Source organism: Notamacropus eugenii, chromosome Y, assembly GCF_028372415.1.
Source record: "Notamacropus eugenii isolate mMacEug1 chromosome Y, mMacEug1.pri_v2, whole genome shotgun sequence".
Taxonomy (NCBI): domain Eukaryota; kingdom Metazoa; phylum Chordata; class Mammalia; order Diprotodontia; family Macropodidae; genus Notamacropus; species Notamacropus eugenii.
The window spans coordinates 5,991,025-6,018,690 of NC_092880.1; the positions used below are offsets into that span (position 1 = coordinate 5,991,025).

General features: G+C 35.2%; 2 pseudogenes; both read right to left on the reverse strand.

Annotated features, from left to right (window-relative positions):
- Nucleotides 1–11,716: 11,716 nt before the first annotated feature.
- Nucleotides 11,717–12,623, reverse strand: LOC140516742 (olfactory receptor 4C3-like; annotated as a pseudogene).
- An 8,340-nt stretch (nt 12,624–20,963) lies between these two features.
- Nucleotides 20,964–27,447, reverse strand: LOC140516744 (olfactory receptor 4A15-like; annotated as a pseudogene).
- Nucleotides 27,448–27,666: the final 219 nt, after the last annotated feature.

Genomic DNA, 27,666 nt, shown 5'->3' on the forward strand with positions numbered 1-27,666 from the left:
CTGATACACAAAAAGATTCTGAATTCAGTAAAAAAGTGAGAATCCTTTGAAAATGTAGGTCATTGGCAGTTAAGCCAAGATGGCAGAATAGAAAGAGGCACATACTCTAGCTCTTCCCCCACACTCCATAAAATATCGGTAAAAAACGACTACCAACAAATTCTAGAGCAGCAGAAGCCAAAGAACGAGGGAGTGGAAGAGATTTCCAGTCTGCAGTGACGTCGAAGGCCAACAGGAAAGGTCTGTTGCACTTGAAGTGGAGTGGACCTCAGCCTCGAGTTGGCCGTGAGGTGCCTGGAAGAGCAGGACCCCAGGCCTTGGGGGCAGAATCCCCAGCATCAGAAGCTGAGATTCCCAGACCCTCCAAGCCACAAATGCCAGAGGCAGCTTCAAAGGTCAGTGAGAGGACTTTTTCACCTCTGTGACAAGGGAGCAAGGTCTTCCCCTATCCCCAGACCCAGGTGGTGGTGGGAGGGTTTTAAGTGGCAGTGGCTACAGCAGGCATTATTGGGGCCTCAGTGTAAAGCCCCTGGAGGAATTTAGAAGCTGATCTGAATGTCATCCCTGAGTGATGCCCTGCCTCCACCTACAGCCCCTGAGGGAGTTGAGCACCTGATGAGAATCTCAGTTCCCAGGCAGGCCAAGGAGTGAACTCTTCTTCCTAGATTGTGCCACCTTGGAGGAAATGATAACTTACACGTCCCCAGAGTAGACCCTACTCTTGACAAAGGACCCAAAAGTCAAGTAACTTGTTGGGAAAATGCCCAAAAAAGGGAAAAATAAGACTACAGAAGGCGGCTTTCTTCATTAACAGGTATTCTCTCCATCAGAGGAAGACATAAAAGTCAAAGCTTGTGCATCCAAAACCTCCAAAATAAATATGGAATTGTCCCAGGTCATGAAAAAGCTCAAAAAAGATCTTGAAAATTAACTAAGAGAAGTGGATGAAAAATTGGGAAGAGAAATGAGAGCAATGCAAGAAAATCATGAAAATGAATAGATATGATATTCCAGAAGTCAAACGAACTAGGCTTAAAACCAAGAATCACCTACCCAGCATAAGTGAGAATAATACTTCAGAGGAAAATATGGTCTGTAAAATAACTGAGAAGATATATAGTTTGTTTATAATTAATCACACACATCAACGGGCATCAATAATTCTCCAAGCACATACCAATAGTTACACACAAAATTATAGCATATATACATATATGTATGTGTATATATATATATATACTAAAAAAGGAGAAGTCACCTTTCTATTATTATTTTTTACTTACAATGCCATGGAAGTCTCTATATTTCTTATGAAAATGTTGTAGTTCAATATTCAGAAGTGCCCCTACCTTCTTTTCCAAGGAAGATCTGAATTCAAATTTTGCTTAAGAGACTTACTAGCTGTGTATCCCTGGTCTTGTTATTTAATCTTCGTTTACCTCATGTGTAAGAAGAGAGTAATAAAACCGCTTCCTGACAGGGTTTTTCTAATATAAGATAATATTTGTATAACTCTTTTCAAACCATACAGCATTATATAAATGGGAGTTATTACTATTATTTTCCTCCATAAGGAAATAATATCAAATTTTCAATGGAATTGAAGATTAAGGTAAGATTGGTTTTAGAAAATGAAAAAATGCATATCCAGGTTTGCTTGATCATATTTATTATGCAAAATAAAGAATCTGTTCGGCAATTTTTTAAAGCAGAAAACATTCATATAGTAAAATAACTGCCAAATAAATTTAAGATATCTTGCCTTTGGTACTGTGAATCACTTTGTTACAGGACCTGAAAGGAAACTACACGCTTTACTTATGGGTTGTTGCCCACCAACTCCTATCTCCAACTTGTTCCGAAGTCAAGTAAAAATGAAGATATAGAAAAATGACTGACAAAGTGTTTCTAGCTAATTCAACCCTATGTAATTACACAATAAACCACAACCAATTGACTAATGGAAGAATTGTGTTGAATTAGTAGTTTGGCATTTTAAAGGGTTGAAAAGGATGTTTGAATGAATTCTGAATTTGGTTGTTTGTTTTCCTTACTTTCTTAATCCTGCTCAAGTACTCAATTTGTATACTGAACAGAACAACATCACAGGGATCCATCTGCATCCACCTTCAGTAGAATCAACAAAATTAAAAATCACTGGCTTCTTGCTCAGTTCTGAATCTATGCCACAAAGGTATTTGTTGAAAAAACTAATAATTCATTCATTTCCGTGATTACTTTAAGTTATTGGTCAGGAAACTATATTTTAAAAATATTCTCACGGAACAGCAGGTAGAGGCTTGGGTGGGGAAGGGAAGGATTGAAATGAATTTGACATCAAGATGTTTTTAGGCTTGAACTATCTGAGTCTGACTCTTATCTTCGATATATATCTGTGTGACCTTCAGAAAGACACTTAACCTCTTTGTATCTCAATTTCACCAAATTTATAATAATAGAATTAGACCGTCAAAGACCACTAAAGTCCTTACAGTTCCAAATCGACCATCTCATGGCTGCTTGTTCTGTAACGACAGAGGATAACAAGAACTTGTCATCAAGAAAGCTAAAATGGTTTGTCCCTGGGTTTATAGACAGCATCTGATGGCCTTGTGATTTGAATATTTTTTTCTCTTCCTATTTCAATGCTATTTCTACTACACAATCCCGAAGAACAAAGATAACAAGAAAAAAATAAGATGAACTGAAAAATTTTATTCAATGGTTGTGGCTGGCTAGATATATGGGCTTCAGGGTGGAACTAAAGGTGAAGAATCATATGTGATAAGAAAAGCACTGCCTCCAGGGAGTTAGGAAAATTACTCTTGAAAAAGGCCAAACTCCATAAATAAACATATTATTTCTTAAAAAGAGCAAATAGATTCTGACTGTGTCTATGAACAAACCTTCTCACACATCTCCAGACTAGTTGCCATGAGTTCATCAAGAAAGTACAATCACCTACTTTGAAAGGATCAGCAAAAGTTTGCCAATGATAATGGTGTATGGTGACAGTGATGGCTTCCTCCCAATAAAAAAATCAAGCCAGCTACTGTGTAAACATATCCTAAGTCTTGCATCAATGTAATTAGCCTCACTGACACAGAAGTCTCACCTATGGGGCCTCTGGACTGGGATTCACTCTCAGACACCCAGACAGCTGGTGTAGGATGCTCCAGTGAGAAGAGAAAGTACATCCAGGAAAGTTCTGGCTGGCTCATTTACAATAAGTCCTTGTTGGTTAATAAACATATTCTCTCTGGCACCTTTGTAAAATGCCTATCTCTGGAACTTCCAATGTTTTTTTTTTTTTTTTTTTTGTATGTGTAGTGTTTGGGAATACATTCTGTGAAGCATCTTATTCTGCAGTAATGAGATCTCATGGGCACAACTCCCTAATTATATACATGTGTATCTAATTAAAGACACGATTAAACTACAGGTTAATTGAACATTGGAGAGGAACTTTGGAAGTGCTGACATTTTAACTTCATGTTTATCACTTACCTCTTATAATAAAGAAGGTAAAAAAATTCTAGTAGACTGAGTCAATCTCCAGATTATTCTTTCATATTTACTGAAATTCAACAAACTATTAGACATCCACCATGATAAAATCACCGGCTTAAATCAAGGAACTATCAAGCTTAAAGACAATAAATTAGCTCTTTTCAGAAATTATAATCAAATTAATGTCTAACTCTTATACAAAGATAAATATATAGTAGAATGTAAAAAAGCAAAAGAGATCCATGCTAAGCGTTCTAGGAAAACTGGAGAAGGATATGATGATTTTCAAAAGGAGAATAAAGAAAAGTTTCATGACAAGCAGAGAACCTGATAAGGACTTTGAAGGATATTAATGACTTTATTATACCAGGGACAGCTCCCTGACTTTCAACAAATACCAAATATTATATCTGTCATACCTTGGAATCTATTGGGATGCAGGATTCTTAGGAGTTTTTGTGCTTTTTATTAGTAGACCAGCAAAGATGAATCTACAAAGTAACTGTAGTTGTGCTATTGAAAAATAATAAGAATATATATATATATATATATGTGTGTGTGTGTATGCATGTATATATGTATATGCGTATGAGTACATATGTATATATGTCTGCCTCTCCTCTCTCTCTCTCTCTATCTATATACATATATATTTATCTATCTGTCTATCTATCTACCTATCTATCTATCGATGTATCTATCTTTCTATATCTATATAGATATAGATATGTATGTGAAATTCTTACCTGAGGAATGAATATGCTTCTCCTTGAGTGCACTATATATTTATGTAGTATAAACTTAACTGTTCTGTCACAACGGGAAGGAAATGGTTGTTCTTTTCTTTAATCAACTCAGTATTCCTCTCTCCATAAGTGACTATTTCGAAGTTTCCCACTCCCACCCTCTACCCCCTCACCCCATGATATCCTTCTCATCAAAACATATGGCACGAGTAGTTAGCTTTTTTCCTCTTAGTATCAGTCTGGTAAAGACTCATGTCTTTATGTGTGTGTTATTGTGGAAACCTACTGGTTGGGCTGTGCCTCAGATCACTCCTCATTCTAGCTCATCCCCCACTCAGCTGTCAAAATGATGTTCTTAAAGGGACATCAGACCATGTCACCCTCCCTATTACTCCTAGGAGTGAATATAAACATCTTTTGAATGACTTTTAATGTCATTTATTTATAACCGATCTCCATCCTACTTTCCAGTGTTCTTAATGATTGTTCGCATTTATGTGCTCTGCATTCCAATGACGCTTCCTTACTTGCTGTTCCTCACAAAAGACAGTCTGTCTTTTGACTCCAGGCATTTTCATTTGTTGTCCCCCAGTGCTCTGGATTTTCTCTCTCTTTCCATTTCCTGGATACCATGAGTTCCTCGGGTCCCAAATAAAATATTACCTTCTATGAGAAGTCCCCCCCCCTTAATAATAACCCCTTCCCTCTATTTTACCTCCAATTCACCATATATACATAGATAAAAAAGATAGATATCTACATCTATCTATCTATTTATCTGCTTTGATGAGAAGCTAAAAACAAATGATTAAAAGTTTTCAGAAAAAAGCTTCCTTGAGGTTTAAGGATTCTTTTGCCAAAATCTTAAAACATTTCTTTTATAATTCTCCGCCAAAACGAGATTCACAACTGACTAAGAGATCAATCTTCCTGTGGATAATTTTAGTCTACGCTATCTTTACTCTCATGATTCCCAGCAGGTGCCATGAGAGTGTTAAGGTTTGACTCTCAAATTCAGTCCAAATTTTGCCCCACCACAAAGATTCTAAATAAGTGCTTTTCAATGGAGTCATTGATTGATGAATGAAATTATGCCTAAAAGAGACCCCCATACTTCCAGTTTAATAACAATAGAAAGTGTCCCTCACGTGTACACCTTCTCTCTATTCAAACTTTTCCTCTGCACTTGTGACATGTATCACTGAATACAAGGTCTCTGGCCACATGTTCCTTATGTGTCATCCCCAAATGCTTGATTTGTTTGCAAATGTATTATCACTTTTGGACTGCCTTGAATGTGATACACAGGAGTTACCTCCGTATTGGTAGTAGCCTGTGGGAGAATATGCCACATATGTTCTTCAGAGATGGGGGAATATTTTATTATTATTGTTTTTGTTATTTTATTGAATTGCTCTTCAGAAACAAGTTTTATTACCTATGATTTTTAAGTCATGTACATCTAGTCTTGTGTAACATTTCTAGGGCATCCATGGGTATACAAGAGGTACATCACAGGCTGTGTTAATAAATGGTTCATTAGCAGAAGGAGGAAGACCAGGCCTTGATCTAGGAGTCTGAAAACACTAAAGTTGATTTCTGTAAAGATACATGAGAATTTTTTTCTGAAGGTTTCAAGTGTCAAAACAATACATTTATTTGGGACAGCATAAATAGCCCAATGATCAATACTCATCAGAGTCTTAGGAAAGAGAGATTAGTACTTGGTATCTGAAATATAGCTTGACATAGAAAAAAGAGTGAAATGATTTTTACCAATTTGAAGTATTTCGGAACAAATATTCCACATTTCACTTGCGTAATTCCTGATTCATGCTCATTTATATCTCTGAATGAATATGCATGGAATTATTATTAACATGATTAATTTATTTACTTCTGTTAAAGTTATACCACTGCTGAGTTCACAGAACAGATGACAAAGAAAGTAAATCACATTTTCACTGAGAAGGCATAGAGAGCTTCAATTCACTAATTCACAATTCACTCCAATTCACTTTCCCCCAAAGACAAAAAGAAATAGTTGAATGTATAAATAAATAAACATAAATGAATGAATAGATAGATATATGAACAAGAAAATGAGTGAATGTATGAACCAATAAATGTATGAATAGATAAACTAATAAAAAAATACATAGGTGAATGAAATAAATTAGTGGACATTTAGATAAGGTAAGGATAGTTGGATAATAAAGGGACCTAGAATTTGAACAGTCAAATAAAAGTGAAGAAGAGAAACCAACATTAGGTATGTAAAGTTGGCATAGATGGTACTGAATTTTCAGTGAGGTGGAACTCCAAAAGCCAATCACATGGCCTTTCCTACAGTAACCTGATTTGTCCCAGTCTCCCTCATGCTATTGGTAGAATGGAATAGGGCATTTTAAAGCACAGGTCTGGCCATTCCAAGAAGCTAACCTAAAATATTATATGGGATTAGGCAATACTAGTGAGAAGGACACTAAAATAAGTATGTAAATTGATATATTCAAGGGTCAGGTTTATTTTGGAGGGGAGTGGGTCAGGTATCAGTCTATATAACCTATCCCCTTCATATATGGGGAAAGAAGGAAATCAATATGACACAATGAAAAATGAAGGAACCAGAAAAGATACACTGAGGAATGGGCTAATCTGTGGATGATAAAATCAATAGAAAAAGGAACTTTTGCCAGAATATGCACCCTTGTAGTCTTCACTACTTCCTAAGGTGAGACTGGTGGGTCACTTGAATTCAGGGATTCTGAGCTGAAATAGGTGTAAAGCAGTTTGAATACTCATACTAAGTCTATCATCAGTATGATGAACCTACTATGGAATCAAGGAGTTGGATTTGGGATGGAGCCTCCAGGCTACTCTAGCTTCTAGAGTAAAGGAGTCCAGGACTGAAAGAAAGCAGATCAAAATGATGGGTTTTGGACTTTGGGAGCCCTCTTGACCTCCCCTTGAATTTTCCCACTTAATCTGGTCTTTCTTACTCAAATCTAATTTTTGCATTTGTTCCAGCAGTCTCAGGAAGCCCATGGGCTTTTCCTTATCACTGTGCTTAGGTCTCTGTTGCACTCTCCACCCTTGAGCCCATCAAAACCCCATTCCCCATGCTGCTGACCACTCCCATCAAGATCCTCCCTAAAGTCTATCTGTATTCACCCCAGGGTACTGGTAATTCCCATACAGCCTCTATCAAGATCTCTGAATTGCCTCACCTGCTTCTGACCCAAACCCTCCATTGTCTGATATCTCCTGATGGCCTCCAGCTATTTCCAACCCTTGACTAGTCACCCTAGTCCCACTGAGTTCCTCCTTGGACTTCTCCTCAAGAACCTCCTTAAACCCCTCCTCCCATCACCCTAGACTACCAGACCACCCCCAGATCCCTCCCTTAGTCTTTTCTGTATTTAAGTTCCATCTTGCCTCTATGAAGGCACTCCAATTCAGTCCAGCTCAGACTCTGTCTAGATGAGATTCTATCTGGCCCGCTTGTGAATACAAGCCTTACCAATGCTTAGGCTCCTTAAGAATCAACACAGAATGGTGAATCTTTAACAAACTTTTTTTCTTTGGCGTAAAGTAGGCTTGAGTCAAATTCATTCCAGGAGGACCTGGCATGTCGGTATTTTGGGTCCCCAGCACCCCTAAACCTCGACAAAAGTTCTCATGCTGATCAATAGTGGAATTGTACCTATGAGTATCTGTTGCATTTCTATCATTGGTAAGATTAGGAGAGAGCTATTTTTTAAAATAATAATAACAAAAGAGCATCTTCATTTGTTCCATGGAGTAACAAATAAAGTCTTTTTTAGACCTTTAAACTTTTTTTATACTTTCAACTCGTATATAAATTATAGCTGCAGGGACTATCCCTGATGATGGTGGTGGCAATGATGATAACAATATTATTTTTTAACTCAAAGACCTCTGAAAGCATATACCTTCCTCAGCCGGGACTTCATTACTCATCTAATAGAATCATAGCATAAGCCTTTTGTACATCTAGATTGTCATTGCTTTCAGGTATGAGAAATCTAGTCATTCCTGAGTTGCTACAGTCTACTTAGAAATCTTTTAATTTCTTAGAAAATGTTTCCTTTCACCAAGTCTGAGTCTTCTTCTTTATAAACATTTTGCATAACTATTTGTGAACTTGGAAAGGAGGCTGGTGCATACAATGGAAAGGACATTGCATAGAGATTGAAGGGACATTTCCTGGAATCTTAACACCATCACATATTAGTTGCATGATCTTTACAAAAGCACTCTGTTTTTCTGGATTTATTTCACTTATATACAAAATGAAGAGTTTGGACTGGGTGATTCTAATATCCTAGATCCAAATCTGTGATTTTATGAATCAAGAGAGTAACCATGTACGTTCACACATGGGCATATGCATATACACAGTGCACACACCTACAGACACATATATAAACAAACATGTATATGTACATTCACATATATACATTGTGTGCATGGAAGTATATGCATATGTGTGTGTTTATGTAGACAATGCTCTTCTTGAAATACTATGGTATGCTCTATGGGAACTGAATGTTTTCCTAGGTTATGAGCACAGAGGAAAAGGTGTCGTTATATAATCTTTTGCCTCTTGGCTTGCTGAGTTAGGAAAACTTATCAGAGTGATTCAGAATTATGGAAGTAACAAAATGAAACTAATTGTATTTCTCTCCCCTACCTCAGAGGTTACAAAAGCATTTACTTTTGAATTTAGAAATAAGGAAACCTCCATTCTGAAGAAATATTTTGGACTAGTCACTAGAAGGGTATGACCATGCTAAAGGATCAGAGGTTCCCAGGGTGGGCGATACATTCCTCTGTGGAGCACTGGAAATATCAGGGGCCAGGGTGTGGAGAGTGGTAGTAGACTCAGGTATAATTGGTGAAGGCCAGTGTTGAATAAAAATAAGGGAGTCGTGGAAGTATAAGGAAATAAGAGAAGAAAAGAAAATCTTGTAAAACCATTTGGACATGTTTCATCTATTGTGTGACAGAGTTAAAGTCATAATGATTGCATTATATTATTTTCAAATTAAACACACGAAATGCAAGTTAAAGCAGATCAGTCTTCAAAGTCCACTTACAGGTCTTAACAAGGAAATGTTAGCAGGCAGCCCTGTCACACATTGTCGGGAGGTCCAGCATGCATCTGCAGAAATATGCACATTAATGACTTGTTTACAGTATGATAATATATGGTTACATGACACAATATCATACCATCAAAATTTCAAGACAGGAAAAATGCGTATTTACAATAAATTATTAAATTGAAGATGGATCATTTTAAAAAATGTTTTATATTTTTTGAAATGATGAAAATATTTAAAAAAACTTTAAAGGGTTAAAGAAAGTAGATTTTCCTTGGGGCATTGAGTAATTATTTTTTGAAAAGGGGGAAGTGGGCCAAATAATTTTGGGACCCTCTAATCTAGGAGGTATGCCTTGACCTTACATGCCCTCCCTTCCCTGGATCCATATGCCCTAAGACTCTTTCTGGGTGGCTTTTGATGGTAATGGAAATGGCAACATTACAAAGTGATAACAGTGAAAGCAAATGATCATGAAAAATACTGTTGAACAATACAAACACTGAGTCTCTGATCCTTTTTTCTCCCAATCCTCCAGCTCTGGTTGTAAGGTGGCCTTCCATTAATTGTTTCAAAATCGAGTTCTAAAGACCCAGGCTAGGGATCTCAAAGCTGATTCTCCTTCCAACATTGCTTGCCAAAAAATGTTCCTCGTTCTTTATCTCCTTTAATTTCTAACTGTGCACGTTCCTGTTCACATGGTTCCCACCAGAAATGCACCCGGTCTAATATGTCTATTTTCAGACCCACAATCATGATTGAAATGATATTAACTTTAATTCAATAGTAGGTGTCATTTTTTTTTAATTTTGGGATAGGTGTAGGAAAGGGCCTTTTTTTTTTCTCAGGAGAAGAGGAAGAAACAAAGCACATCATGATCATCCTCTAACTTGGTTAGAGTGATCCTCGTTTTTAAAAAGGCTCCCAAATATCTTAGAAGCAGGAACTGACATTGCTACTATTAAAGACAACAAGGGAAGTTTGTCTTCAATTCCTGTAATTTAATTTGCTAATTTGGGATTGTCCCATCAATACCCTCTCACCTAATTCTTCATCAAATCTTACAAGTGAGGACACATGTTATTATTTCTCTACCTCCATTATTTATACTCACAAGCGAGAGCTTTTTACAAGGAAGAGCAATATGTCGGCTAATGTCTTCACATTATATGATCTTTTCTCTAAAGGATCACAACTCATTGTAATGAATTAAAGATTATACTACATTGATCCCTGCATTCTAATATCTCACTTGTTTCCAGGAGATGTTCGGCTGTTTCCAAAGACAGAAGTGGACAGAAACAAGCATTTGCATATGTGTGTTCATACAAGCATGCGTATATATATATATATATATATATATATATATATATATATACATATATATATATATATATATATATATATATATATATATATACAAATCTATACACATACACACAGAAACATTCCTTAAGAAATATCTATTAAAAAATCTTTGAGGCTGTCAAAAGGAATAATTTCCAGACTTTGAAGTCAATTCTCAAAGAGGAAGTCCAGCGGTGTCCTTAATCTGGAATTGACAGGTCTTCCTAATGAAGTTCGTGGATAGATTTCTAGGGGGTTGTGATCTTGAAAAGTAAAAAGCAAAAACAAAAACAGGATATTCTATTTGCAGTAACGTGTAAATCTAATTATTTCATTAAATTTTGTATGTATGCGTTAAAAATTACTCACAGAAAGGGACATGGTCAGACATTGCCAGAGTGCTGAATGTGGTTCATGTAGCAATGATGTATCCTCCCAGATTATTTTCATTATCTTGAAGTTATACTTGGCACTTTAACATCCACAAAATTCTTGAATTCTGGGACAGTTGAAAGAAATAAAATTATCTACATATACAAGCATCCAGCAGTTTGTGCAGAATCATTCAATACAGAGATAAAATAATTTTTTTCTATGTATACGTGTGACTGAAATTTTCAAGGTATGCAGCAGGGCAAAATTTAAAAAAAAAATATTGTGGCACAGTGCTTATTACCTAGAAAAATTTATGATTTATTCCACAAATTTGGAAAACATGCAAATGAATAGATAGTTGATTTAAACGATAATAATTTGCATTTACATAGTGAAAAGTTGTCAGAACATGAACATTTGTTAATGGATCAGGACCTTTGTACATATATTTCCACTTTTCTCTATTTATAATCACAAAATAACAAATTGAATTTGCCATATAAAATGATGGTAAAAGTTTACAAAGAATGTACAGGCAGTTTGGGAAAAACCTCCAAGAGTAGGGATAAAAATTAGCACAGTTATTGATGTTTAGAATCATTTGTAATCTCAACCTGTTTTTCTACTCCATAATTTCTTCATTTTTTACCTCTTCATTTCTTGCTGTATAGATAAGTGGGTTCAACATGGGAGTGACAAGGGTGTAAAATACAGTTACAGTTTTATCCATGGGGAATGTGACTACTGGTTACAGACACATGGACATACAAGGGACAAAGAACAGGATCACTACAATGATGTGGGAGCTACAAGTAGACAGAGCCTTGTGTCTCTCTTCAGAGCTGTAACTTCTCAGGGAATGCAGGATAATGACGTAGGAGAACATCAAAACAACAAAACTAATCATTGAAATTAACCCTGCATTGGCAATGACCAACAGACCAGTGAGGAAGGTGTCCGGGCAGGCAAGCTGAATCAAGGGAATGATGCCACACACAAAGCTATCTATAACATTGGGCCCACAGAAAGGAAGCCAGACTATGGTGAAAATCTTTCCTATTGAATGCAGGAAGCCAATTGTCCAAGCCAATCCAACGAGGTGGCAAAGGTGGTGATTCATTATAGGCATGTAGTGCAGAGATCTACAGATGGCCACATACCTGTCAAAGGCCATTACTATGAGGAGGACAATCTCAGAAGTCCCAAGAAAATGCTCTAGAAAAATCTGAGTCATGTATGCATTGAAAGAGATGGTTTTCTTCTCACGGAGTAAATCCACAAGCATTTTGGGGACCATTGATGATGGATAGAAAGCATCTATCAGAGACAAGAATGCTAGAAAGAAGTACATTGGCGAGACCAGAGTCTGGTTGGAGGCAATGGTGATAACAATGAGCATATTATACATGACAGTGATAATATAAGTGATTAAAAATATAGGAAATATAACTTTCTTCATTTCAGGATTCCTTATGAGACTCAATAGACCAAATTCAGTCACATTCCTATTTGCCATCTGACCTTTACATAGATGTTGAATTCAGTTGTAAATTCCGGTTATCTTAAAGACATATAGATGTTTCTAAATGTAACCACCTTCTTATGATTTCAAGGTTTCTGACTGTACTGAGAGATTTCTTTTCACAATATAACTATGAAATAGTCGAGAAAATATGTTATAGTGTCTACTTCACATACATGAATAAAAACTAATCTTCCAATTAGCATTTATTAAATAATTATATGCTAGATATTGGGGCCACAAAGATGGATAAAATATTATCTGCTCTTGGAAAGATTGCATTCCATAAGAGAAAGCAATTTATATGTATAGAGAAAATATTTATATAATACACACCAGGTAATTTTACACAAAAGGCACTAGCAGCTGGCTATTCAAAGTCTTGGAGACAGGAAATGTTTGTTTTGCTAATTTCCAACTGGGATATTATGATATGACAATGGGGTGGGTGCATAATTCTTTTTAAATTTTTTTTTAGCAATTAAAAGAATGTTATTTATTCTAAGAAATTGATTCTGACTTATGGGAATTATATGTCCTTATTTATAACAGAAGTCAATAGGAAAACATTCTTTTTCTAGAGATGAGATTTGTAGTCTTCTTAAACTATATTTTGAGGAAATATGTACAGCTATGCTGAGATATTTTACAGAAGATGTTTATGTGGCATTCTCACTTCTAATTAAATTAAATTTATCCTATATTTCTCTTTGATTTCTAACTATAGCCTGGGGATCTCTTAGCTATAGGGTTTAAAGAGTGCCTACAAATTTACCTGTGGTACAGTCTTGTCAACAGTTTGTCCTGAGATGAAATAAAAATACGCATGGATATGAACAGGCTTATTACTTATTCCTTATTGTGAAATATGACCCTTTATGCTTCTGTAAATTTTGTCAAAACAATTAAACTTCACTAAACTTTAGATGAATTTGGTTGCCAACACATAGAGATAGACAAGTTGCTTCAGTAGCAAGCTTATTTTTTTTATTTTATAGTAAATTGATAACTCAACTATTATGAAAAGAAAATTTGAAGTCACTAAACTGTTCAAACATCTGTGTCCCCAGCTATACTACTTGCTATTAGGCTTATTCTTCAAATAGATTTTAAAAAAGTAAAAAACAACCATCTTTACAAAAATATTTATGGTAGCTCTTTTGGTAGGTTAAAAAAGGAAAATAACGGAGTTCCTTGCTATTGAGGAAAGCTAAAGATTTATATTGTATGAAGTTAATGAGATATTATAGTGACATTAGAAATAGTGGAATGTATACTTTCATAGAAAATTGGAAGAACCCCTGCTAATTGATGTAGAGTTAAGTGAGCAGAAAGAGAAAAAATGTATGGAATTGTAAAACACATACACTGTAGAAGGGGAGAAAAAAATCTTTGAAATTCTTTATGATTGTGACCAACACAATGACAAAATATGAGTCCAGAAGGCTGAAGTGGAAACTTTCTAGAAGTTCTGAAGAGAGAGTCATTCATTTTCAGAGATGGCTAAGTTGGGAATTTACCTTGATGGGTTATACATATTTATGGTGAGCTTTATTTGCTCCTTTGTTCCTTGGTCCATTTATCTTTACTTGTTCAGTATGGTGGGTTTGTGGGGTGACACATTATATATGAAGATAAATTTCAGTAATATTTATTGCAAAATATTAAATTCAATTGATTTAGTTCTTGTGTGTAGGCATAGCCAGTGAATAACAATACAGACACTTCCAATTGTTGGTTAGATATCCCTTTCCACAGAATTAGCCTAAAGTACTGTAAATTAGTGCTATTTCCTCACAGGTCATGCTTTTTATAATAAAACAACTGATTAATCGTGAAAAATGGAATCAGTCTACTAATAATAGGACCACAGATTTAGATTTCAAGTTAATTTGAGGAACAATTCTAGTCAACTACCTCAAGGGGGCATTATAATTTATACCACTTTTAATTTTGCTACCCAATAAATACACATTTGGTGACCCTATGAATAGGTAATTCACGTATTATTATCCCCCTTTCAGAAATGAGACAACTGAGCCTACAACAGATTAAATTGCTTACGTGTGGTGAGATATCAAAGGCAGAATGGTGACCCATTGGGTAACCATTTGAGTAGTGTATTATAATGGAAATTCGTGTAGACTTAGAGTGTATGTAGGTTGTACTAGATGGGTTGTGGAGATGCACTACAATTGACAAATTCTCTGAATCTGTGTGTAATGAAAAATAATTCCTGTTTTTGAACTTATATCACAGCTTTTTTTAATGTCTTGCATGTTCATAGTTCTTATTCATTCATTTTAGATTTGTCTGGCTCATTGTGAATCCATTTGGGGTTTTCATGGCAAAAATACCAGAGTAGTTTCTTATTTCCCTATCCAACTCATTTTATAGATGAGGAAACTGAGGCAAACAGGCTTAAGTAATTTAACCAGGGTCACATAGCTAGTAAGCGTCTGAGGCCAGACTGGAACTCAGGAATTTGATCTTCTTGATTCCAGGTCTGGCACTGTATTCAGTGCATCACATAACTGTCCTATGTAGCTACAGGCAAATATCTTAGGTTTTCTGATTGCCAGTTTATTCATTGAATGAGATACTTTAGTCCCTCTCATTCCGCATTTTTAGTAATGTGTTATGGAAAGGAATGTTTTGAAAATAAAACTAAGAAATAACCCTAAGCCTTCCGACTCTAAGCAAATTTGTTGTTGTTGTTTCTCTACTATAACACTTCTCAGTCCTCTACAGAGCTGTGGAATGTCACCTGTCTTTCAAGTTTGCATGTACCTGAAATGAAGACTGAGCTTAATAGAAATATTTTTAAACATGTTAGAATGACTTGTGTCCATTGAAAAAGAAGAATCATCAATAGCTCCTAAAGCAGTATCTGTTTGTATTTAATTCAACACCATTCATTATTAACCATCAACTAACTACCATATTTACAAGGCACACATAAACTTCCTTCCTGTTTGCTATTCTTTTATTTGAAAAGGTTGAGAGTCAATAGCAGATATTCCTCTTGAAAAAGGCTTGAGAAGGATGTTAATCTACACTTAAAAGAATCCAGAGGGAATGTAGATAAAGTGAGTGAATACCTTTCAGCCAGTAGTATAAAAATGCTGATAAAGGACTTTTGGTATTGTGCTCGTAAATATAAAAAAGTGAATACATAAAATGACTTTTTAAATGTTTATTATGTTGCAAAAATGTGTGCCATATATTCTAGGTTTTCCCATCCTTAATGGAATGCCTTGATTTTACCTTGAAATTGATTGTGCTAATTTGAGTGTTTTAATAGACCTTGTCCCCAAAATACCTAAGCATAGGAGACATATCAGAATCTGTCCCACCTTTATTTCCTTGGAGGAAGGGGATCTCGATTAAAGAAGACAAGTGCCAAGACCGCAGATTGTTATATTGTTGTTTTTTTCTCTCTGATGGTCAAAATAACAGGAAGCCCTAAAGTGGTTTCCCAAATGATGTGGATGTACATGCTACCAGTGTAAACATCAAGATATCTTAAATGAAAAGATGCAGAACTTAGTTTTATCAAAAATAATCAATAGTCAATAGGCACAATTACATATTGATCTGCATATAGGAACCAACCAAGAGCTCATTCCATCAACCTTTTACCTATCTTCATTCTCAAATGATGATAAAGTTGAAAAATATTTTCAGATATACTGTGCAAGAAGATTCCACTATCACCGCCACCACCACTACCACCAACACCTCCGACCATGCCAATAAGCTATTGGACATAAATATATCCCCAAGGAAGAAATTCGCGTTTAGATAATGAAGAGAAAAATGATTAACTTCATGATGTCATCAAACTCTCCCCAAAAGAAAAATTCAGAACTCTATATTTTTTACATCCCTATGATCTAAAGGATGCAATCTTCCCTTTTCTCTCCTTTAATGTGTAAGACTAGGAAATTTAATGTCTTACACATATTTTCTAATGACTTACACATATTTTCCATCATTCCCTCCCCCATTTTCCTCCTTTCCTTCAGTCCCTGCTAAAGAGGTATTTTTTTCTCTTTTCCAAAGCTAACCCATGTGTATAATCTTTTGACAATACCTCTCCCATTTCCTCTGAGAGCTTGTTGCCTTGATCATTCCTTATCTTCAATTAATCCTTGGGGTTAGTTTCTTCCCTCCACTGACATATATATGTTCCAGACTTATTCTTTAAAAAAAAGGCTCCATTCAATCAAATTCTTTCCCTATAACAGCCCTCTTGCTTTACACAATTAAACTCCTAAAAAAACTTGTTGATATGGGTTTCTCCACCTTTTTCATCATCTACTCCCTCGATTCTTCTGTAAAATAAAGGTGCAGATGTCATTATTCAAATAAAACTTAACTCTTAAATGTTATCAAAAGATTTTAACTTCTATCTGTGAGACTTTTTCCACTGTCATTCTGATTTATTGTCCAACTTGTAGTGTAGTTTATAACCATGTCTACTTAGGCACTCTACTGCCTTGATGTCTGTGAAAGATTTTCTTGGTTCTTTTCACACATTATTGCTCTGCTTTCTGGAACTTTGTTTTTCTTCTGTTCACCACTTGCACACTGTGAAAATACTCTGTCTAGGGCCTTCTTATCTCCTCCCTCTAAAAACTTTCATGATGATTTCATCAGTCCTCATGAGTTTAATTATCATTCTTAAGATGGTTACTCCCAAATAAGTATAATCAAGTTTCATCTCTACTTTGAACTTCAATCTTTCATTACCAAATTCCAACTACACATCACTAATATGACCTACTATGGGTATTTCAAATTCGACATACTAAAAATAGAATTCATATTTTCCCTTAGTTATCCTTATTCAAACTTTTGTTTTGTTGAAGGTACCACCATCCCTCCAGCAATAAAGTTTAATATCTTTGGAATCATTTTTTACTCTTTCTTGTCCTTTATCACTATTATCAAACGAGGAGTCAAACTGTTATATTGAACTCCACTATACCTCTTTTACCTTCCCTGGATCTTTTCCATTCTTACAACACGTAACCAAATTCAGACCTTCATGCCTTTCTGACACTATGGGAGTAACCTTCTAATTAATCTATAATTCTTGTATCTTCACTTTCCACTCCATTCTTACGTACCTATAAGTTGATATTCTTAAGTCGCAAATGACCGTTCCATTCTCTACTCAAAAATCTTCAGAGGCATCATACTACTGATATAGAAAAATATAGCACAACACAGTAACAATAAAAATAACAACAATAAAGCTCAATTATTCTGCTTGATATTCAAAGTCAACCTTACTATATTTCCAATATACTTTATTAGACTTATTTAGCATTATCATTCTTTATATACTTACCCTTCTGATGAATAAAAAGGCATCCTAGTTATTTCCTGTAAATAACTTTACATAACTATGCTTCATAACTTTTACCAATAAGTTTCATATGATGGGAATGTATCCCTTTCTCATGTCTTGTTTAATATAATACCTTGCTTCCTTCAAATCATATGCTAAAAACTTGTTTCTCCAGGTCTTGTCAGATCTCTCCTCCTCAAATTTTTGGAGGTCTTTCTTTCGACAAATTTCTTTGTACTTCTTTGCATTTTTGCATATATTTTGAATTTAATAATATTTTATTTGGTTGTCTTCCAAATAGAATATGAGAACTTTTAGGTCAGATACAATTTGTTTTATTATTTTCTATTCTCAACTCCTAGTACAATTTCTTACACAGAAGGCAATGAATGGATGTTCATTGTTTTGAATTTCCAAGGAACACATTTTAGAGGCTCCTCAAACTCTTCCTGTTCTCTGTTTAAGTCTCAGGTTGCAAAGATTGATTCTTCTATTACATGATGAGTCTCCTTCAAGTCATAAGCTCCAGGTATTATTCATCACTATTTTCCCACAGTCCTTTTAGAAAATGTAATTTCTGTTTCACACATGATGACACATTTATAGTAACTTTTAATAATCTATGGATTTTTAAAAAGTTCACCACCATCTGAAGTTTCCAGGTAATTATCTCTATTATGAAGATAATATGGGATTAATTTACAGTATGTTGGCAAAATGATTTAGAAAGTATTCACATGGCTTCAAGGTTAACAGTTTTATACTGTGTTAAGTCAAGTGTAGAAAGAGCTTCTAATCATATTCATGCTAAGTAAGCAATCCACTTTCATGGAAAGATCCTGGGGCAAAGAAGCAGGCGGCTTTGATTATAATTCTTTCTCTGTCATGAATTAGTTTTTTATCCTGTAGGCCATTCAACCGCCCTGGGCTTAAACTTCCCCACATATACTGCCATAATAATAACAGTAACATTGAATTAAGAGCTCTTTTGATTAAAATATCAGTGCAAACTATAGAAAACATGGTAGAATTTGGCCCTAATGACAAAATGACCCTCCAGACATTAGAACTTCTGTGAAGTTTTGGTGAAGTCTCCCACAGAGGCTTCTGAATCATTACTCTGGGAACTGCAACATAAAACTCATTTTACTTCCTATAAAAGGTCCTCAGTATTCTCAGTAGAATGACTCAGGCTAAAAGGATCATAAATCTTAAAAATAATTGTATTTATTAATATTTTATTTATGCAGCTAAGATACAGAAAACATGTGTGCCAAAGTGTTGTTGAACTCTCAATCACTTTCTACAGGGGATTACAAAAATCCTTTTGAATTATAGTTCGCCTCTACTTATCTTAGAGTTACTAAAGACTCAATCTTTCCCACTTCAGACTCATACAATGTATTAATTTTACATTACTAGCTCAAGGTCTAGATTTACTCTTTCATGTGTTGATACTGTACCTTATAGCTCTTCAGTTTTTATCTTTATTTTGGTCCTTGGTTCTGTTCTGTTCTGTTTTGTTTTTAACACCACATTGATTTTTCTTTTTCATCAGTCTTTTGTTATTCTGTCAATGGTCAAGCATTTCTGTTGTGTATGGGTTCTTCCTCATTGGGTAATCATGAACTTGCTGTTATTCAAGTGTTCCTGAGTATCTCTGTCCCTATTAGATCTGTATCTTGGCGTCTCATGTGGATATTGCTGGTGTCTTTAGTGTGTCCCTTTCTGCAGCTCTGAATTTGACTAAATGACCCTTAAAACTCCCGAATACATCTCTATCATGCCATGACTCATGTGTTTTCCTCTTATATGAAAGCATTTCCCTCACTGTATTTATTTCTAAGGAATGCCTAACAAACGATGTGAAATGGCTAGCCAGATTTATCCTTATTTTTACTTCTTAAATAAATTATAATCTATAAAATTAAATTATCACTATATAATTAAAACTTCATGAAAATTCACTCATAGGTTATCCAATTTTTTCCTCTTTACTAATAAATAAACCGAGACCCAGTAATGTTGAATGATTTTTTCCAAGGTCACAAAGCAAGTAAACATCAGTGACATGATTTGAATGTACTACTTTGTCCATGACAGCCAGTGCTCCTTCTATTGTATCATAATGCATGTGTTGTTTGTATAAATACATACACTATTGAAAGCAAAATATTTATGCACCTATGTGCTTGGTATTGCACCCAGTGGTTCCGATATTTGCCAACTTTTTGTAGCTTTTTATTATTATTATTTTCATGATTTTGTTGAAGTTGTTGGGAGTAGCATATTACAACTGAGATTTCAATGGTATGGAAATTACTACTAAAGAAATCTTTATTACCCAAGGCATTGGCAAACATCCTCCTGCATAATATTAGAGAATTACCAGAGTAACTCAAAATTTAGTAATTCAATGAGACACAGAGTGCATGGGTCAAAGACAGCACTTGAACTCACGTCTTCCTCATTCTGAGGCAGGTTTTCCTATTCATGACACACATAACATCATTATGCCTCTCACAACATTACAGACAAAAAATCTAATCATATATTCCTACTAACTCCAGTTAATATGCACTTATAACTTGAAAAAATGACATGTTTAAGCCAGTAGAGAAATTATCTTATTTGCTCAGTAAGGAAATACATTCCCCCACAAACCCTTCCCTCCACAATCAATTCTCAGTAGCAGCCTTGATTGATATTAGTTATATATTACATCTCTCTTATTTATGGAATCCACAGAATACCTTCTCATAAAAATGCCCCCAGCACAAAATGAATAGTTGCTTTCCTTAGAAGCCCTTAGAGGAGAATTTTAGCAAAATCAACTTTGGGAATCATAAAACTAATGATAAAACGAATGTTTGTCTGTTGACTGACTGACAGAAAAGATGGTCTCTTCATTAACCACCTCCCCAAGAAAACAAGTCAGAAGTATAAAAAGCCTTTTCTATTTCCCTTGGGGGCCATCAGTGTTTGATTGGATCATTTAGCCTGTTCGTATGCTTCCTCATGGTATTCTTCTTTTCCTTATTTCTCAGGGTTTACATTAAGGTGTTCAACATAGGGATGATGACAGCAAAAATTGCAGTCATTTCTTTATCAATGGAGAAGGTGAGAAGAGGCCTAACATACATAAAAATGCAAGGAACAAAAAATAAGACAACAACTGTGATGTGCACATGCAGGTGGAAAGAGTTTTGTGTTGGCTTTCTAAACTGTGGGTCTTCAGGGAATGTAGGATGACCCCATAGGAGATAAGCAACATTGTAAACATGACAACACAGATTGCTCCTCCGTTAGCAACCACTGAGAGTCCAATGATATAGATATTGCTGCAGGCAAGTTCTACTAAGGGGTACATGTCACAGATGAAATGATCAATGACGTTAGGGCCACAGAAGGGGAACCTGGAAATAAACCGAAGCTGAACAATTGAATGAAGAAAACCTCCAGCCCAGGCCATAGCCAGCAACAGTTCATACATGGCGTCTCATGATAACCAAATAATACAGAGGCTTACAGATGGTCTCATAGCCGTCATAAGCCATTACCACCAAGAGGAAGACCTCTGCACCCCCAAAGAAGTGAGCAATAAAAAGTTGGCTCAAGCAAGCTTGGAAGAAAATAGTCTTCTTCTCATAGAGCAAGTCTATTATCATTTTGGGAGAAATAGCTGTGGAATACACAGCATCCATGAGAGACAAATAGGCAAGGAAGAAGTACAAAGGGGATTCCAGAGACTGGCTGGAAATGACTGTTACCACAATCAGAAGGTTATCCCCCATTGTTATAATGTAGATGGTTAAGAAGACAATAAATAATATTTTCTGAATCTCAGGATTCTGAGTAAGAACTAGGAGGACAAACTCAGGCACATTTGTTCCTGTTTTTCATTATTATTTTCTTCTTTCTATAATGCCTGTATTGAGAAGTCCAAACTGATTACCTGTAAAGAAAATTATTATCACCATTAATTAGTCTTAGAATTGAGGGATAAATAATCTTATGTAAAAGTGACATTCCCTTTAACTACTGTGTGTTCACAAAAGCCTTTTGGAAAAACAATCTTATGGAATGGAAAAACTAAAGTATAAAATTGTGAAACTTCTTTCTAACTTCAGAAAGCCTTGGAATGATGAGCAACATGGAGTAGGTAAAGTAGGTATACATGTTCACATTTTAGCTTGGGATGATAACTGTCGTGTTAAAGGTCAGATCCTCCAAAATAAGTTCCTCTGGTTCTTTAAAGCATGGGTAGTTGGCAAGGAAGTAACAATAAGCAATCTCAAGGAATCCCTTTGTTGAGATACGTGTCCCTTTACTACAATGCAATGAGAAGGATGAGAGACAGTTTGATCCCTAACGCTCTTTGTACCATTACCTGGCATGTGCATATTCCTGAGCTTTCAAACATCATTCATACAAAGCTTTGGGATATACTCGTGCATATTTTTGTATACAGTATTATTACTGTGATGATTGTTGCTAGTAAGAGTATGACTGATATTTGAGCAAGGCAACAACAAGAGTAACTCTTGAGAAAATCCTACATTCATGGTATAGAGGTGACCCTGGGTACTTAAGGGACATGCCAATAGAATATTAGGACTGACCCGTCAGCAAAGCAATAAAAGCTTAGAGTATGGGGCTTGGGATTGACTAGTTGTATGTTATCTTAAGATGAATCTAATAATGACAGGTAAAATTGTTGAAATTTTGCATTATATTTACTCAGCTAAGTTTTACTGAGTTACAAAAGGAAATGTGATTTGCGCCAGTGAATGGAATACCCACAAAGAATGCTTTTGAAGTGTAAGAATCAATATTTATAAAACTTTTACAATATTTTGTAATTTACAGAATGCTTTAATGGAAATAACTATGCAAAATTTACTTCACAATTCCATAAAAATATGATTTCATGAGTGACGGTATTGTTTTTGTCACATAAAGCAAAATCCAAGATATCTATGTATATAACTTAATGAAGTGTGATAGCCTCTCAAGTAAATGTTTATATATGTATATACATACGATGTGTGATATAGGCATATAATTACATAGAGATTCAAAATTTCTATAATATGTTCACGTAACACATGAATATATGCATATTCCAAAAGGTGATCAACCTCCACATATTCACTGGTATATATTAACACATATATACATTTGTATTCTTGCATGCATATGTACATGTTCATATATGTGTCTATCTATATGTCTATATATCCATATTCACACTTTATTCATAAGTCATTGTGGTTCAGACAAAGAAATCTAAATAAAATCTCAAATTGCACTTAACTAAAAGAACTCCAGACAAAACTACTGGACAAAATTATCTCAGTAATATCACACACATCACAGAGAATGACAAGACTGTTGTGCCTTCAAACAATATAATAATTTTTGTGCTCTCTCACATCTTGAGTAGGAGATGATGATGAAACTTTTCTCTCCAGTACTAGAGTCTTGCTACTTGCTTATTCCAAGGGGAAAGGAAAAAAATCCAAAGGAAAAAAATCTTCATTAAGATAAGAGGTAAGGAAATACTATTTTTTCAAGTTGTGTGACTTTTTCATTTAAAACACATATCATACAATCCTCTTCCAGCTCTTTAACCATCTTCATTATCTCCATAAAGGATGTGAATTAAAAGTGTATGTATGTCAGTCTTATTCTCTTAGTAGGCTGTGCTCTTTTCAGAAACAGTTTGTGTTTTATGTAAGTTTTGTTGCTCTAATAATATTTCTCACAATCTAATGAATAAAACACTTATTTAATGGACATTGACTGGCATTTGAATAACTATTTCTTTTTCTTTCATGGTATTAGTTTGTCTGAAGAATAATTGTACTCAAACATACATACAATAAAACATTATATTCAGTGTACTATCTGTACTTCACTATTAGAAGATAAAAAAATCTATTTATATATTAGTATATTCCATTTGATATGTACTATTTCGCAGGTCAGTGAGGTGGCTCAGTGAATAGAATACTCATTTTGGAATCAGGAAGACTTGTGAATCTTCATGAGTTCCAATCTGGCCTCAGATGAATGAGCTCAACGAAAGGACAGTTGAAGAGGACCTTTCATTCTCAGACCAATTTTGACTCAAGATGCCTGAGTCAGTCAAAATTATAATGTTCATATGTGTTAACCATAACATGATAAAGAAATTTCTTAATACGATAGAATCATAAAACATCAGTGTCATAACAGTATAATGTCCATAAATTCAAAGATAAGAAAAGTCCTATAATTCCAGATAGTGTCTGTTCAAGGTGGCTGGTCCCTGGCAGTAGAATGGTCCCAGTCAGCAAAATCCAGCTGGAAAGTTGGGGCTCACTCAGAGCACAAAGGAAAACATGTCTGTTATGCCAGAGCACACAAAGCATTACGATAGGTTAAGGTGAGAGTGGGCCAAAATGTCTTTCTCCTGATAGGCCAATCCATATTTTCGGCCTTTCTCAGGCAAGGGGGGCTCAAGCTGGTTTGGGGATGGTGGTGAGGAAAGTTGGTTTAATACATACTTAGATACATACACACAAATATACATGTATGCACATACATAGGTATGTACACATGTGTGGATATATGTATTTATATTGCATATATATACATATGTATATGTGTATTATACAGACACACATATTCCATAACTATGTACTTATACATATATACATTTTCTGTATCATTGAGATTTTAGACTGTATTGACAGGAATAGTGTTCAGCTAACAAGGGAATATATAATCTTGGTGGATTTTATCCTGATCAGATCACATCTGGAAGTATGTTCACCTCAGTCTGGTCTGTATCCTGAAGAGTATAATTAAGCCAAAGAACTAATGATAATTTCATAATATGAATTGTATAATAAAATAGAGATGTTTAGTCTGAAAGAAGACTTTGTAGCACCCATGCCATATTCACAGAGCCCACAGTAGCCATGAATATCATGGTGCAATTCAGAATTGCAAAATACCAGACTCTCCACATGGAAGGCAAAACCAAAACATTATTCAGACCCAAATCTATCATAGCAACAAAATCTATACACAATAACAATGCAGAGGACATCACTAACCCAAAGTCTTCCCCCTAATAGGCTTCTCACAAACCAGGTCCATTACATTCATCACAAGCAGGCTCTCTTAAATAAAATCACAATCACAAAATCACTGATGCTACCCAGAAACCTGCATCCTTCCTAGCTCTGACTTCCCTCAAGACTCCCTCCCTCTCAGTTCTGCTCTAGCTCTGCCTCTTCCTGCTCCATCAATTCAGCAAACTCCTCCCACCACAGTCTCCATGTGACTTAATGGGCCTATTAATGAACAAAAAAGATTTTCCAATTCAAATTACCATTACAGGCTTAGAAAAGATACACTCACTGCCTCTAAATATTTGGATAGATGTCATACAGAAAACGCAAAGCTCCCTCTGTGATAAGTAACTTCTGCTAAATAATACTATTACAGGAAATTTACATGCTAAAACATGCTAAAAACTAGGTTTACTATGTTTTATCATAGGTTCAAGATTCACAAAGATAACCCTGAACCAAGATTAGGATTTTGACCAAAGATTTTATGGACAAAATCTTATGAGAGAGAAACAGAGTAATTGTATTTTAATATGGTCACACTTAGTAAAAGTCTGAAGCCAGATCTGAAGAACTCTAGTCTTCCTGTATTCAAGCTCAGCACTCTATCAATTGCTCCACCTCTCTGAGGTAACTTGTAGCTCCCATTTTCTGTGATGCACTGGATTCCACCTCCACCACAAATTCTCCCTTGCAAGGTCCTAAAATCCATCAAGGCTATAGAAGAAATACTAGAAGATTCTTCTAATCTCTCTAATGCTTTTGTACACCTTTTAAAGAGTAGCACACAACTTTCCTTTTCTTTTTAAAGTTGTACTTATGAAAATGAAAATTATAGACATAAAGGATGTGTCTGAAGAAGCAATAATAAGAAGTATAAGTGGTGAAGTTCTTTTATGTTGCAAAACTCCTCTTTATTTAATTCTGATTCTGAGAAACAGCCAGAGGGTACTAGGCCTCAGCCATCTATTTGATATCAATATGGATTCTTAATTTATGCCATAGCTTATTAATAGCACTATCTCTAGATACTTATAAACAATAAGAGGTGGTTTTTCAGCTTAGCAATTACTTTGTTCACACAGTGCTTCCATGCCCATCTTAGTTCTTTCTTGTTTCTCCTCAACCCAGAGTTCTCAGTAAGAGAAAAGAAATGTCCCCTCTACTTCCCACCTCTTAACTCCCAGATAAGGGAAAAATCTTTATTTAGGAACTTTAAGGACAAGTCTCATTAAAGTTCCAATATTTCACCTCTATAATCAGTTTAGGGAATGTTCCATACTCTTGGACAGCTAGGTTGCACAGTAAATAGTGTTTGAACTGGAGTAAGGAAGACCGAGTTCAAATCTGACCTCGGATACATACTAACTCTGACCCTAGGCAAATCATTTAATCATTTTTGCCTCAGTTTCTTCAACTGTGAAATGAGAGGCAGAAAGCAATGGTTAACCATGCCAGTATCTTTGCCAAGGAAAGCCCAAGTGGAGTCACTAAGAGTCAGAGATGACTGAAAAAGAGTGACTGAAAATTACTCTATCTCCTAATATTATTGCATCCTATTCCCTTGTCTCCACTTCCTTTCTCTCATTTCCCCTCTTCACTTCTCCTTTCTCCTACTTACCTACCTTCAACTCTAACCTAGCCAGTATCTCTCTCTGATTCTATTTGTTTCTTCTTTTCTGCTCACAAACATGCCCATTTCACCCTTAGCTTAAAAAAAAAAACAAAATTTATTGACCTGATCATGCCCACTGACTGTAATATTTACTTCTCCCATCCCCTGGAGGATATTTTTCTTGAGAAAGCAATCTCCATTTTGGTGCCACCACCTCTCTCCACTCTTTAGATTTTAGACCATCTGCAATATGACTTTCAACATCATAATTTAATAGAACCTGATCTTGCTATACACTTGTCAATGATATTTTAATTGCCATATATGAATACCTCTTTTTCTATATTCACATACATATAAAATATGTATTTTATGTTTATAATTGAATCAGAAAAAAAGGTAAATTAAACTTTAATCATAACCATTAATAGTCTAACTAAACAAATTATTACGTTGTCTGAGCGCCAAAAGGTATGTTTCTGTTTGCATTTTAAGTTGATCTCCTCAATGGCAAGAGGTGAGTGGAAGGATTCATCTTCAGTCTTCCAGACTTGTGGTTAATCAATACATTAATCCAAGTACTAAATTCTTTAAAAGTCAACTTGTCGATAATGTTGTCAATTTCATATAAATTGTTCTTCTGGTTCTATTCATTCCATTGATCATCTCCATGCTTTTTCATGTGCTTTCCTTTATATTTAAGATGATCAGCCTACCCATATCCGACTACAAGTTTCTGTGGCTTCCTTCAAGAGTAATCTCAAATTCCATTTTCCGTAGGAGTCTTTTATCTCTACTCCTTTCCCTGTCCAAATGTAGTGCCTTCCTTCTGACATGATCTTTCATTTGCATTGTGTATATGTGTGTAAAAATGTACGTATATGTATGTATGTGTGTATGTATACACATGTTTTTGCATACAGTCTCCAGCATGAAAAA